Below are 12,848 nucleotides of genomic sequence, written 5' to 3' on the forward strand. Positions count from 1 at the left end.
TCCTCTTAGGAGGTGGCCGAGCTGCATTGTGAGCCCGCCGCCACGAACGAAATTTCTGGCTACGCCACTGGCAGGCAGGTAGGTAGGCGTGAAGTGGAAAGCACCCCCTGGCCGTTCCCACAGAGACCCTGGTCCCGCCTACATGTGGATTTTGGGGGACCCTTCCAGGGCCATTACTTCCTGGTGGTTGTGGACGCCTTTTCGAAGTGGGTGGAGGTTCTACCTGTCACCACTCCATCAGCAGGCGCGACCATTGGAGCACTATAAGTCTTCGCCGCCCAGGGGTTGCCGGATGTCATAGTGTCCGATAATGGTCCTGCTTTCGCCAGCGCACAGTACCTGGCCTGGCTGACGAAGAACGGAATCTGCCGGATGATTGTTCCGCCGTACCACCCTGCTTCAAATGGTGCAGCCGAGTGGGTGGTGCAAACCATCAAAGACATGCTCAAGAAGAGCCAGACTGGGGATTTCCGGACGCAGATTGCCAGGATACTATTTCAGTACCGGACCACTCCCCACGCTGTCACTGGCCGTGCCCCCTGTGCGCTCCTGCTGGGTCGGATGGTCAAGACACCCTTGGACGTATTGCATCCGGGCCTCCGATCCACAGTGCTCTTGAAGCAGCTGAAGCAGAAGCTGGCTGCTGTACAAAGTTGCCGTCCCGGGCCTTTGCCAGAGTCGGGAACTCCAGTTTTCACCAGGAACTTCCGTCCTGGCCCACACTGGTCTGCCGGACAGGTGGTGTCTCCTGCCAGCGCCTCATCGCAGCTCGTCCGCATGCCAGACGGGGCCATGTGGCACAGACACGCCGACCATGTCAGGCCTCGGGACCTGGCCAGCACCCTCGACTGCCACTTCTGAGTTGCAGCCCGCAGGAGGACTAGCGGCAGCACCAGTCGCTTCCAGCGGAGCACCACCCACCTCAGAGGCGGCAACCGTTGCCAGTGGTGAAGCAGCCGTTGGACTGGTGTCGAGCACAGCACCACTCACGAGGCCGACCACTACGGACCCTCCGGATGGAGCGAGGCTGGCTCAGGCAGCACCCGGCGTTGCCACACCCGACCCATGAACACCGGTGTCCAGGCGGAGTACTCGACGGCGGAGGCCACCGGACCGACAAGGTACTGACACAATGGCGGCAAAACACGCGCGGCACGCCGGCGGCGGCGCGCCGCGTGGCGCGAAAGCTGCCGCGGAGGCGGTTTGGTCTGCCGCGCAGAAGATGGGTCGAGGAGCCATTTTCGGCGGCTTGCCGCGTGCCAGGAACCAATGAGAGACGTCCGGGCTTTCTCCTAAGCGCCACCTGTTGGTTACTGCCGAAGTTAAACTTCCAGCGGCGGCGGCGGCGGAACCACGATCGACGACCGTGCGCTCCGGGCCAGCCGCGACAAACAGCGCTAGTGCTTTCTCCTCGTGTGCATCCACGTTGCAAAATGAATTTCAGCCGAGAGAACATGATGGAACAATTTCTGAAGACTGTTCGCGTGTTCCCCTTTTTGTACGATAAAACTCACCCGGAGTACAGAGATAGGGACGCCAAAATGAACCGCTGGGCGATCATCGGCAGAACATTCGATCTGACTGGTGAGTTCTCATTCTTTATCCGAGCTTCCTCTGAATGCTTACGTCGGCAGGAATGTGCGGGGGTGAGCACACTTGTTTAGAATGCGCTATCTAGCGGTGTGCTGCGGAGCAAATGATGTGGAATCTCGGTTTCCTACGGGCATGGTGATTTTGCCTAAGCAGTTCGCATGTCGTATCAGGCTGCGCGCTTCGTACAGCGCCGCTTGAGCACTCAAACAAGTTGCTAATCTTTTCATTTTGAAACCTTTCTTGGTGATAAAGAGTGGCATATCTGTAGGACCGAAAGCAGCCGCAAAATTTTAAAATGTGAAGGATCGTTGGCTTAAAATTGTGTCGGCGTCTGAGGGGGCCCGGAAAAGTGGCGCCGGAGGAGAGGCCGGAAAGATTCACACAAAGTGGACACTTTTCGACATCGTGGATGGCATGCTGAGGAACACACCACAATATGCGGAAAGCAAAAAAAAGGCAACTTAGTTGCGTAGCCATCTGCGCCAACTCAAGCCTGACATTGATAACTTCACTACTATCACCTGCCCTACCACTCTTTTTTAAGCCGCTTTCTTCGTGTTTAATATCTATTTACCTACTTTGACTGCCCAAGCGTCTGTGTTTTTAAGAATTTGTTCCCTTCAGCTGCGCTGGTAGCTTCGCTATTGTTATTTTCACATTACCTTTTTCCTGGCGAGAGATCTGCGGGGATTGCATCAAAACACCTCAAATTTCACATTTCAGGTCTTCATCAAGTGTGCCCCCAGAACAGGACATGTACGTTAAGTCTTGTTTCCATAAGTGCAACTTCAGTTTATAAAGCTTCAAGTGATTTAACTTGTTATGCATCTGTGCTTTTGTGCAGCTCCATTCTGCCATCTCCACTGTCATCCAACAGCCCTTCCAGTCCAAGACTGGTGGCCAGGTGTGCACTTCATTGTTTGCTTATCATAACGGTTACTACAGTGAAACAGTTTATGTACAACATTGCAATTTCATTCACCTGTGCAGCTGTATATCAAGCCCGGCTGCTACGCTTTTTCAAGAAATGTAAGCTGTACTAATTGTGGTGTCATTATCCACCAATAGCAGTAACATCCTATGTCTTCATATAATGCAGGTACTCTGACAGCCCCAATGACTTTACTGATGAAGACGATTTGAGGTGGGTGGTGATTTTCAGTTTTCCTAGCTGTGGTGCATCACAGGTTCTATATCAATACACCCTTTCCACAAGCCTTTCACGTTTAATAGTGGGTCCACTCTATTATGCACTGTTATGCTGCACTCCCATAGAAATGGATTAGTTTTATGTGCATACAGATCTTGGCTTAGTTGCTGTCATGACTCGCCGCTGGTGTGCAGTTTCAAGTGAATCACACACTCAACACTGCATTGCAATGTACTGGGAAAAACGTTTAAGTGTCCTATTTAATGACTGCACGTCTAAAAACTGCAACAAGGTGTGAAACCAAGCTTTCGGGTACTAGATGAGTGTGATGTGTCTTGCTCTTTTTCATGGCATTGCAAGTAGACAACTTGTTTTTTACATGGCATAAATGGCAGCATTTTTATTTTTTCTATAGGCTCCCCAGCACAACAGAAGGTGCGGCATCTGCTGCTGGCTCTTCAGGGTAAGTTAGTGTTCACTTTCTTGTGTCGGAATATGACACCATAACAATTTTTTGAGGCAGGTTGTCAACTTCACAAGCAGGAGCCGCTGCATCAGATCCAGGGTAAGAAAGTGGTGCGCACTTTCTTTGATTGGAAGCAGACATACTTTTCCAGTGCATTTCTTGAGTGTAATGATGTGGCCTGTCCTGCAGGTCTGCCAAAAGGCGAGCATCCAATGGACCTTCCTCTCGGTACTGGCATGGGTCACATTTCCTGCAGTATTTGAATGATAATCAGTGATTGCAAGAAAACATTGTGCTGATACAGATATATGCAGCACTAAAAGAAGGCAGTCTGACAGCTTTGACGATGCGGTGAAAGATGTCTTGGGCAGCTGCTCAGCTACGCTGTTAGATCTAAAAAAAAAATGAAATGCCTGCACCGACAGATGACAGTCAAGAGGCACCAAACTGGATAGCTGCTAAGCTGAGGATGCTACCACACAAAAAAAGATGCGAGGTAACATTCAAAATCCACAAGCTGCTGTATGAAGCCGAAATGGAGCAGTATGAATAAATGAAATGTAAAGTGCAAGCAATCGATAATATTTTTCTATGAAAGCAAGCAATTTCGGCTTTCTTTTGACGTGATAGTATTTGTGCATGCTGACAAATAGTTGCCTGTTATCGGAAATTGCCTGCCATCCTGCACGGGTCACGACACTTTCCTGTCATGGCACCTGGCCGTCACTCATGAAGTAGGATGCCAGTCTATCCCCTACTTCCAATGCAGCCCTGTAACACAGAAATGCACGAGATGTTCAACCTTTTCCTTCAGCTTATTCTGCCTGTCTGTCTGAGGTCACAGTTCTAATGGGCGTGTTTTACTCCTCGTCGTTAGCTGTACCCAGTGACTTTGTTGAAAACATGCACTACGCATGCATTTTTGCACTGTTACAATTCTGAGCGCAAACTCTAATAAACAAGATCTTATGTCATGTGTTAAATGATCAAGTTAAATGTTTTGAAGGTTTCGCTGTTTGTTATTGATGAGCTTCAATTGCTTTAATGTAAATAAAGCAGGAAATGTAAACTATTACTGATTTAATGCCGTCATGGAAATAATAATTACCGAGCAGAGTGGTACCCCTGGTCTGTCCATCCAGGAAAGGCATTACTGTCGTTCCTCCATGCCCCATTTGTGACATTTCCCTCCCAGTCTTCATGGTCAACAAATCCAGGAGGGTTGTACGTTGTTCTTGAGAACAGCGAATCTTTCATTAGAAAATCGTGGAGCGCCACACATGCCCTTACAATGTTCTCTGTGGTTTCTTCTGACGCTCGAAAGGGTCTCTTCAGTATTCACCACCTACTAGCCAGGATACCAAAACTGTTTTCTATGAGCCTCCTTGCACGACTCAGCCGGTAATTAAACACTGCCCTCTTCAAGTACTCGCTGTACTGGCTGATCCTGTGGGCATGAAGAGCTAGAAAAAACAAAACGTCAGGGCATTACAATTACAGCAAACATGTATATACTTAGATGAAAAATGCAATGGCACTAATTTCAAATCATTGAAATAACTGGCAGCTGTGCGCACCCGCTGAATACAACTTGAAAAGAAAAAAACTCTTCCTACATCTAAAGTCCTCTCGGTGCCTCTTTCCAGTGCGGCCAATTCGAAATGCTACATAAACTGACATTATAAGGGTTTTTATTCATTTTTTGCATGCTTAAGTTGTGCTAAAGAAATGCTACATAGGGCCACCTTTGGCTGCATTGCACAACTTGTGATTTTGAATGAATGAATGAATATTGTTTAACGGCGCAAGGGCCATGTATGGCCAAAGAGCGCAATGCCGTTGGTTGGTTGATTGATGTATTATTGCACAAGGGCCAAATATGGCCAAAGAGTGCCATGTCCGTGGTAATGAATTCGCAGTGTAATTATGAGTTCTATGAAGATGGTGTGACGTGGCTTAAAGGGACGTTAAAAATGGTCGCTCTAAAGTGCGTAAAATATGTATAGTAAGATTATGGCGATGAGGTATGACGTGTACTATGAACATTAAGATGCATTTAAAAAGAGTGTTACGAGAGGTAAAAATATATCAGGTTATAAGATATGCTAGAGCACTACTGCACCCTTAGAGCCCTTGAAACACAAGGGCCTGGAGGCATGTGCTATGCAAAACAATAATCGCAGCGGCATCCTCTGGGGCGAGGATGCTCTACGAATTTAATGGGCTTATAACGTGCAGAACGACATCATTTAAGAAGTTGAGGACTGCGTTGGTGTTAAAAAGCGGTTCCTTACCAAGAAACATAGCCGGGTGTAGAGGGATGTAATAACGGCATGCAAGTGGAAAATGTTTCTTTCAGATTCGGCTTTCCGACACTCCAAGAGGACGTGGAGGACGGTCAGCCTCTCACCACATCGACCGCAGGTTGGCGGTTCATTTGCAGTAAGCAGAAAATTGTGGGTACCAAATGTGTGCCCTATTCTGAGGCGACAGAATAAGACATCTGTTCGCCGAGATTTTGTTGGGAAGGGCCAAAAACCTAACTGTGGCTTTATAAGGTGCAGTTTATTATTTGTTTCTGCGTCCCACATGCGCTGCCAGTGTTGTCGCACTTTCCTTCTTAATGAAGGCCTCCGGTCTTTGACAGGGACAGCAGCCGTAGGAAAAGTGGTTATTGATTTGAGTGATGAGGCCATTTTGTCAGCTAGCACACTATCCTTGATGCCCCTATGGCCAGGCACCCAGCATATCACTACGTGTCTATGTGATAGATAAATATTGCATAAGATCGAGCGAGTAAATTTCAATGAAAACAGGATTTGTATGCTTTTGTAAGGAAATTAACGCCTTTACAAGACTTAACGAGTCTGTGAATAATATTGCTCTGTCGAGTTTTAATTTATTTGTGTGTTTTACTGCAGGTAGTACTGCATAGGCTTCTGCAGTGAAGATACTTGTTAAAGGATTCAATACGTCAGATTCAGAGAATGAGGGACCAACTGCAGCAAAAGATACGCCAGAATGTGATTTTGACGCGTCTGCATAGAATTCGCTGCAGGAGTACTTCGACTGAGGTTCCCGGAAATGCATAGCGATTTTGAGGTCAGGTGCATGCTTTGTGACCTCTACAAAGGATATGTCACAATCTATCACCTGCCACTCCCAGGGTGGTAATAGCTTAGATGGAAACATTAGGCGATATTCGAGAACTGGGACATCCATTTCCGTGCTAAGTTCTCTTGCACGCAGTGACAAAGGAAGTCTCATAGAGGGTCTATGCCGAAAAAGTGTTTCACAGGTCAAGTCGTTAACGGTTGTGAAACACGGATGCTCCTTATTAGAGAAAACCTTGAGAAAATATGTTAAGCTGATGTATGTTCTCTGAAAATGGAGTGACCACTCATCTGACTCGACGTATAGACTTTCGACAGGGCTTGTTCTAAATGCTCCAGTAGCCAGACGTATACCCAGATGGTGAACGGGGTCTAACTTCTTAAGCGCGCTCGGTGTGGCAGAGTGATATACTACGGCACCATAATCTAACCGTGATCGAACAAGGCTCTTGTAAATATTCAATAAACACTGTCCGTCGCTACCCCACGTTGTGTGGGATAGGATTTTAAGTAAGTTCATTGTTCTAAGACATTTTTCTTTAAGATATTTCATGCGAGGAATGAAAGTAAGCGTGGAGTCAAGTATAACACCAAGAAATTTGTGCTCTTTGTTTACAGGAATTTGTTGTCCGCCCAGTTCTACGCAAGGATATGGGACCGGGGCCGCAATATTGTAGCGATGCCTTATGCCTTATTCTATGCTATTGTTATCATCCACCACACACGGCCGCCTGATCCCGTTGATAATGTGGGAAGAACGTCGCTCTGACCACTGGCCAAGCGCGAAAAGCCTGAAAAAGCATAGAATCGGAAAATGCATCGCTACAAAATACCGTCCCGGGCTTCTCTTTCTTGTGAAGAAAACACAAGAACATTTCTGAATGAATGAATGAATGAATGAATGTGTGTGGTTTAGTGGCGCAAGGGCCAGATATGGCCAAAGAGCGCCAAGACAGTGTTGGTGATTTCGCGGTGCAATGAGTTCTGTGAAGAGGATGTGACTTGGCTGTAAAGTGGCCAAAAAATAGTCGCTGTAAAGTGCGTAAAATCTACGTGCTATAACATTATGACGATGATTAATGACGAATACTATGAACATTAAAATCCATCGTAGGAGAATGATGCAAAATAGAAAATATATAAGATAGTAAAATTACTTGGAGCACTGCTGCCTCGCAAGGGCCCTTGAAACACAAGGGCCCAGAGGCATGTGCTATACTAAAGAGCTATCGCAGCGGCATCCTCTGAAGAGAGGACCCGCTACGAACATGTGGGGCTAAAAACATGCAAGACAACATCTTTCAGAAAACTTAGGACTGCGTTGGTGTCAAATAAAGGTTCTGGGCCGAGTAGCATTACGGGATGTAGGGGGATGTGCTGCCGGTATGCTAGGGAAAAATGTTTCCTTCTTTCAGATTCGGCTGCCCGACACTCCAGGAGGACGTGGAGGACGGTCAGCCTCTCCCCGCATCTACCGCAGGTTGGAGGATCATTTTCAGTGAGTAGAAAGTTATGCGTGCCAAATGTGTGTCCTATTCTGAGGCAACAGAGTAGGACATCTGTTCGCCGTGATCTTCTTACGGAGGGCCAAGAACCTAACTGTGGCTTTATCACGTGCCGTGTGTTATTTACTTCTGCGTCCCACATACGTTGCCAGTGGTTTCGCAGTTTCCTTCTTAAGAAATGCTTCAGGTCTGTCACAGGGACCGAAGCAGTAGGATTAACTGCATGGAATGAAATTGATGTCATCATCTCGTCCGCTAGAACGTTACCCTCGATGCCCCTATGTCCAGGCACTCAGCATATAATGACATGCTGGTTAGACATATACGCTCTACAGAGAGTGGAATAGAGCTCAGTTATTACGGGGTTTCTGTGTTTACAGTGTGACTTCAAGGCTTTTACGACACTTAGGGAGTCTGTAAATAAAATTGTTTTTTGAATATTTGATTTTCTGATATGTTTCACAGGCGACAATAGTGCATGGGCCTCAGCCGTAAATATACTTGTTTCAGGGTGCAGTACACCGGATTCCGAGAAGGATGGACCAATGGCTGCGTAGGACACCCCGGCATGCGACTTAGAAGCGTCTGTGTAAAACTCTGTGCACGAGTACTTGTACTGGAGCTCCAAGAAATGCATTTTGATATGTGTCTCTGGCGCATGTTTAGTGACCTCTACAAAGGATGTGTCACACTCTATCAGCTGCCAATCCCAGGGCGGTACTAGAACGTTTCTGGGGGTTGATTTTAAATCCATTTTGGTCTGCCCATTTGGACACCTTGTTAAAGCCCTGCTGTACCTGTCTTTCGCATACTGTGAGGTTGCAGGATTTGAAGCCTATTTGTATATCGTCTACGTATACGGAATAACAAATGGCCGGTGGTAGTGAAGCACGTAGCCTGTTCATCTTAACGATAAAGAAAGTGCAGCTGAGCACGTCTCCCTGGGGTACACCAGTTTCCTGCGTAAAAGGGCGTGACAGTGCCTTGCCGACATTTACACGGAAGGTACGACAGGACAAATAGCTTTCAATTATTTTCAGCATATTTCCATGGATGCCCATTTCCAACAGGTCTCGCAAGATTCCGTAACGCCATGCCGTGTCATACGCTTTCTCCATATCGAGGAATAGCGAGAGGAAACACTGTTTATGTACAAAGGCATGGCACATATATCCTTCAATGCGCACAAGATGATCGGTTGGCGACCGCCCTTGTCTGAAGCCACACTGATAGGGATAGAGCATGTTGTTGAGTTCAAGGAAATGTATGGGTCTGTAATTAATCATTTTTTCAAGAAGCTTACACAGACAATTTGTAAGAGCTATTGGGCGATAACTTGCTGCCAAGGAGGTGTCTTTTCCCTGCTTCAGGACGGGAACCACAGTCACCTCTTTCGATGTAGATGGGAGGTATCGCGCAGCCCACCGTGTGTTAAAAAGTGTGGGTTGTGTAACTTATGTGTCAGTATGTAAGTTTCTGATCATGTCATACATGACTCTGTCAGGTCCCGGTGCAGTGCTTTTGCATGTCTTCAAGGCAGCTCTGAACTCGGCAATACTGAAAGGCCGGTTATAGGGTTCATTCTGTCTGGGTTTTCATATTATTGGCTTACATTCTTCTATTTTTTTATATTTGAGAAAGGATTGAGAATAATGGGTTGAGCTCGACACGCTCTAAAAGTGCTCCCCAAGTGCGTCTGCCTGATCTTCTAGGGTATCGCCTTGTGTGTTTACCAAAGGGAGTGAATATGCTTGTCGCCCTCTTATCCTATTAACCCTGTTCCAGGCTTTGGCCTCATCTGTGTACGAGTTGATGCCCGATAAAAACTTCTGCCAACAATCTCTTCTGGCCTGTCGGCGTGTTCTCCTGCCTTGGGACTTTACTTTCTTAAAGTTAACAAGATTCTCCGCAGTGGGAGAGGCGCGTAGCAACCCCCACGCTTTGTTCTGTTTTTTACGAGCGATCCTACATTCGTCGTTCCACCACGGGACACGGCGTTTTCACGCCAAGCCATTTACTTCTGATATGCATTTAGATGCGGCATCTATTATGAAGGCTGTAAAATAATCTACTGCAGCATCAATTCCTAACGAACACATGTCAGCCCATGAGATACTAGTAAGTGTTCGAAATTTATCCCAATCAGCTGTCTCAATCTTCCACCTAGGAGCCTGTGGTGGATATTCGTTTTCTTTAGGTGATCTTAGCAGTATGGGGAAGTGGTCACTTCCGTAAGGATTGTTGTTAACTTCCCATTCAAGTTCAGACAGTAGTGATGGGGAAACTAGGCTAAGATCATTTGAAGAAAAAGTTCTGTTTGCAAGACAGTACTAAGTGGGTTCCTTCTTATTCGGCAGACACGCACCGGACGAAAAAAGGAACTGTTCAACGAGACGACCTCGCGCGTCGATACGAGTCTCCCCACAGGCTGCTGTGTGCATTGAAATCGCCAAAAACAACATAAGGTTCCTCCAATTCATCTATAAAGGACTGAAATTCATGTTTAATTTCTAATGTGGGGGTATGTAAAGCGAACAAATAGTGATAAGTTTGTTTAGCAGAACAACTCGAACCGCCACTGCTTCAAGGGCCGTTCGTAGCTGTAAATGTTGACACGTTATGCTTCTTTGAATTACAATCTCAACACCGCCCTGGCATCATCGTCATCTTTGCGAAAAGTAACATACTGTCGAAGAAAGTTTGTGTGTTTTGGTTTTGAGTGTTTCCTGTAAACACAGCACTTTTGGATTGTGTTTATGGATAAGTTCTTGTACATCATCAAGGTCTCTCAGTAGACCTCTGACGTTCCATTGAATGATTTGTGTATCCATATTTAAAGTAAATTGGTGCTGTGTATACAGGAACAGAAGTGATGCATTAGATTACAGAGCTCTTTCGAGGCCCTGTAACCGGGGTTTTGCCTTTTCTGAAGCGTTTGAGGGAGCCTCGCCGCTCCTTAGGCGCTTGATGCGCCGTGAGGATAGGTGTTGTGTCCATTGCGTCTTGTGAGGCGCCGGCCACGCGCTCTTGCGAGGGAGCAGTTTTTCGAGTCTCATCTCGGAAGGCAAGACCCCTGCGCCCACCAGCCCGGAGGTCGATGGGGCTCCCTGTGGAATTTGGCCGCGCCGGCTGTTGCCAGCGCAGGAAGGGGCCGGGGAGGTTGAGGCAGCCTCGGCTGCGCTTGCCTTTGGGGCCACTATCGGTCCTGCGGGATCACTGTGTGTAGCGCAAGTTGCCGCAGATAACTCTTGTGGGGCATGGGGTACGAAGGGATGTCGACGCATTTTGAGTGCGAATAATTATATTTACAAGTAAATGAGCTGCAACTATCACGTTATCGGTTCGACGGCGGATCACGTAATGTTCGGTCAAACTATCACGGTCGGCATGCTGATTTTGTCGGTGCCGTCGGCACGAAAGCCCGTCGCGCTATATGACAACTCGCACACGTCGGTTGCGTCGTTGTCGGCCTAGTACGATCAAATGGTCGCGGTGACACAGTGCTGAATATTCATTCAATCGTCGGCGTCAACGTCTTGTCGGTCTCGTATCGACCCAATGATCTCACGGATGATCCACACCTTAAAACAGTGCATGAAGTCACGCACGCGCTGCGACCACCAGCAACAGTGGGCCGACGCTGCAAGAGTGCATCAGCAACGTGTTTTATGCGAAGCATATTACTAAAGTGTACTAGACCGTTGGGTAGTGAGCTGACTCTCCGGTGGCGGCGTGCGCTCCCGCGTCGCCGGAAATGTGAACATTTTTATGTTTTCCCGGGGACCCGCGCGGAGGCGCTGTCGTCGTCGTCAATGTAAACCTCCGCTGCCTCCGCCGCTGCCTTCCTGGCTTTGCGCGCCGCTGCCTCCGCTGTGCTTTCTTTCATGTGTTCCGAAGTTTACATTACCAATTCTAATGTTTATAAGAAATCATCGTAGGGAAGTATATCGTGCGTCGCTATTGCGTGTGAAATGGCACCACGCCGTTTGAACCACTGTTTTGCGCCCGGCTGTAAAACGGGCTATGTACATGTAAAAGGTGCCCCAAAGCCGTCGTTATTCAGCGTGCCCAAGGATGAAGCACTTCGAAGACTGTGGGAAAAAAACCTCCATCGAGCGGACAAGCCTCTCGAAGACACAAGTGCCGTGTGCGAACTACATTTTGAGCCGCGCTACGTAATTCGCGACTATGTACACATCATTGGTGGCAAGGAAGTGCGGATCCCACGTGGTAAGCCACTGCTTAGCAGTGATGCTGTGCCAACCATTCTTCCAAACCTACCCGCGTATTTGACGAAAAAAGCTGTGAAAGAGAGGCCTGCTCGTAAAAGGAAGTCAGAGAGTTGCGCGTCTCCGGCGAAGCGTAGACCGTGCTCGAACAGTGACACGACGGTGTCCTACACAAGCGCTGCAACGATTGCTGAGCAAGGCGCGGCCTCCTCGACGGAAGCAGGCGTGGAGCCGGACGCCGATGCAGAATTTTCATGCCCACTGGGTCAGCAGGAACCCATGCTGTTATTTGACAGTCTTCAGGTACCGTCGGAGCAGTGGACCAAGCACAGGTTTCCTGGACACGACGGTGTCGTGTACTGCACGTCTGTGTTGACATCAAGAAATGAGGTGTGCTCAGAAAAAGTGGTAATGTTCTTTCAGTCACAGACGCACAGTTACTACAAAGTGTTTGTGAGAGGAATTCTGCTAAAAGAAAGCACATTGCAAACAAGCGGGGAAGCAGAAGATGTGCTGAGAGCAACTGATTCCATGAGTGTTTGCACTGGAGTAATGCGACTTGAAGATTATGAAGAAAGGTATTTTACGAAGAACCTTAAATCCCACGTAGTGACCCTCGAGCAAATGTACTTCAGCAGCAATTGCCTGGGTCAGGTCGCTGAAAGAGGTAATTATGCTGTCCATTTTGCCTAATTTGCAACTCATTTTATGTTGCGTTCATTGATTTTTTGGCTCCGTGGGAACTCAATTCAATGCACTTTTCTTGCAGGTACGCAGTGTGTGTCTTGCCGC

At 47.6% G+C, this 12,848-nt stretch overlaps 2 long non-coding RNA genes across 8 annotated transcripts in view; one reads left to right on the plus strand and one right to left on the minus strand.

Moving 5' to 3' along the window:
* Positions 1-2,145: 2,145 nt before the first annotated feature.
* Positions 2,146-3,258, plus strand: LOC129384283 (uncharacterized). The gene is made up of 4 exons (XR_008612016.2): positions 2,146-2,497; positions 2,584-2,622; positions 2,693-2,737; positions 3,159-3,258. It is a non-coding gene; the product is annotated as an uncharacterized lncRNA (long non-coding RNA).
* A 91-nt stretch (positions 3,259-3,349) lies between these two features.
* Positions 3,350-12,848, minus strand: part of LOC140212822 (uncharacterized) — a 192,022-nt gene continuing 182,523 nt past the window's right edge. For 5 of the 7 annotated variants that reach the window (XR_011893489.1, XR_011893492.1, XR_011893491.1 and 2 more), the window contains one exon: positions 3,773-4,672. This is a non-coding gene — a long non-coding RNA (uncharacterized lncRNA). Of the gene's footprint in view, positions 3,460-3,772; positions 4,673-12,848 lie in introns of those variants that run through there. The other 2 variants (XR_011893488.1, XR_011893490.1) reach the window with 2 other exon arrangements.

Source organism: Dermacentor andersoni, chromosome 3 (assembly GCF_023375885.2).
Source record: "Dermacentor andersoni chromosome 3, qqDerAnde1_hic_scaffold, whole genome shotgun sequence".
In the NCBI taxonomy this organism is placed as follows: Eukaryota; Metazoa; Arthropoda; class Arachnida; order Ixodida; family Ixodidae; genus Dermacentor; species Dermacentor andersoni.